At 37.6% G+C, this 2500-nt stretch overlaps 1 protein-coding gene across 2 annotated transcripts in view; it reads right to left on the reverse strand.

Annotated features, from left to right (window-relative positions):
* Positions 1–2500, reverse strand: part of LOC137997499 (neuropeptide FF receptor 1-like) — a 259845-nt gene that overhangs the window by 25395 nt on the left and 231950 nt on the right. For both annotated transcript variants that reach the window (XM_068843543.1, XM_068843542.1), the window contains exon 1: positions 549–689. The gene's annotated coding sequence lies outside the window, so the exon portion shown is untranslated. Of the gene's footprint in view, positions 1–548 lie in introns of those variants that run through there.

A 2500-nucleotide genomic window follows, 5' to 3' on the forward strand; every position in this document is an offset into this window, starting at 1 on the left:
GTTGTGGAATATTAAAACCACATGATGTAAACGATTTATCACACCGCTTGAAGACTTCAATAAAATAGTTTCAGTACTTTAACAGTCACAAGCGGTTGCAACTTCTTTGACTGTTAGTAATCAACTTATCCCTGTTTCCTACACAACTTTTTTGTCATCCCTATTCCAGTCACCTGGCTGGGCGCTTGATTTTTACAAAAATCTTCGAGTTTCTGCGGTCATCAGACTCTGGCTCTTTAATCAGCTCACATAAACGCTCAACTGATAAATGTCGCTATAAAGAGAATACAAACCATTCTGGAAAAGGTGTATGTGGGAAGGTCTTGGCTTCCCTTAAGTGTGTAAAAATACTGAATATCGCTTAGAATCGACTTCCAAATCAACTTGCTTAGTTGTTAAAAGCAGGCGTTTTTTGTATCCCTCTTCCTGGCCTTTGGCTTGAGTTATGTTATCGACTTAACTGTATTTTTAAGCTTCTTCTATTGTTAAACGTGCTATTATTATGGAATAAGTCTTTTTAAAAGATGAGAAAAACGTAAAAAACTTACAGTCCGAAGGGAAATCTTTCCTTAACTGGGGAGAAGTGAAATGGAACAAACAAACCCAGTTGTGACTTTTTCCAAATTAACGTAATTAAGCACTCAACTAACTAAGGCATGTACCCCAACCTTGGTGGTCTAACTTATGAAGGTTTCGTAATAACAACCAAAGACTTTCGCAGACTAATAACGTCACAAAAGTTTTTATATTGATGTGGATAACGTATGCAAATGAGGTAACGTGACTTGTTACAACCACAAAACTCAAAATAAAAAATGGCAACAGTTCATGCTAAAATTTACTTCATTTCGCTTCTATTAGATTAGTCAAAATGGTAAAAGAAAAGGAACTGTGCTTGGCCTTTGTTAAATATGTCTTTACTTTTGGAAATATACGTCATTTTGTACTAGTGCCCAGTCCCCTATGGAAAATGATTCCTTTTTATGGGACATTTCATGACGAGACGCAGCGGGGTCTGTCTGTGAGTATCTTGATGGGATGCGGGGTTGTTGTCCCCGCATTTCTTTCATGCTTGAAATTCGATACAGTGGTGAATTAACACTTTGAAAGCCTAAGGCATTAAAGTCTGCCTTCAAGCTGTCAGCAATTGTCTTGTTACCGAAATTGGTTGACGTTTATTTTACTCAGCAGACACATGAGAATTAAACCTTTAAGGATGGAAGACAACAGAACTATTCTATACGGTGCAGGTGGCTATTACATGTAAATTGTTAATTAATCGTACCGGTACCACGTTCGGACGTGACTCAGGATCTTTATCTTAGAGACTCGTCTGGTTTTTGGTTTTCGGGTGTCATATTTTGTCCAAAAAAGTGAATTTACATAGCAACGCCAAAGGTTGACAGTTGAGAAAAGTTGCGAGATAATGAAAGTTATGCGAATACTAATACACTTCCAGCACTTCCTTTTAATATGGGAAACACGCCTAGGCGTGTATCCCGAGGGAAAAATGTCACTTTTTGTTCTTTGCCTTTCGCCGTCGTCTCTCTCTTCCAAAAGGAATCTAAGACAATTTCATGCTTCTGTCTCAAAGTAATGGAGTATCTAATCTCTGTCACCACTCTCAACAAGTCTCTATGCCATCAGACAGACAAACGTGCTGGTCTGACTTGAATGAAATTCTCAACTGTGGATCGCGACTTGACAAGGAAATAAAACAAATCGAGAAGCATCATTTTATTAATGATTAATGGTCTTTGTTACCTTTGTAGTTTTGAGACGCCGGTACATACAATCATTACTTTTCCCGTCAATTATTTATTTCGACGCAGCTACACCACGCTTTCACCTTTAATTACTCAGTCGGTCTAAATGCCACGTTTTAAAAACTTGCAGAACCTAAATGACATTAGGAAGTACAATCCGCGAAAAAAAAAAAAAAAAATTAAATTTCTCGCTTTTTAGATGTAAACTCAAGGAGCTACACCAATGCGTAAATTAATTCAAACACTTGTCAAATTATATGCAGCTAAACTACGTCTTCGTCTTTAATTTTGCTCGGTAACATAATAAATCAAATGTTGTGGTTCAGCGTTGTCTGTACTCCTATCCAGGGGCACCCAACGAGAATATAGCTCAAAACCACTTAAATATAGCATCGTTAAACGTATTTTAGTATTTAAACGGTAGATATAGGCATATTTTTATCCCCTAAAAAGTTTTCATCTGTTCGGATTTCCTAGCTGAAAGGCTAGTGATCCGAAAATTGTAGGGATCAAAACTTACCTTTTCGAAACTTTTAGCCAGAAAAAAAGGCTCCCGAAAATTCTAGGTGACCTTTGTAGGGTAAAAACGGGCAATTATACCATTTTTCAGACGTTCGAAAATCCTAGGAGAGGCAGGCAAACAAGGCATTTTACAACAAATGTTCCGAAAATTCTAGATCTCAAATCGTGTTCCGAACAGATATTTTCCGGAAATTGACGTTGGGTGCCCCTGC

This window comes from Montipora foliosa, chromosome 3, assembly GCF_036669935.1.
Source record: "Montipora foliosa isolate CH-2021 chromosome 3, ASM3666993v2, whole genome shotgun sequence".
In the NCBI taxonomy this organism is placed as follows: domain Eukaryota; kingdom Metazoa; phylum Cnidaria; class Anthozoa; order Scleractinia; family Acroporidae; genus Montipora; species Montipora foliosa.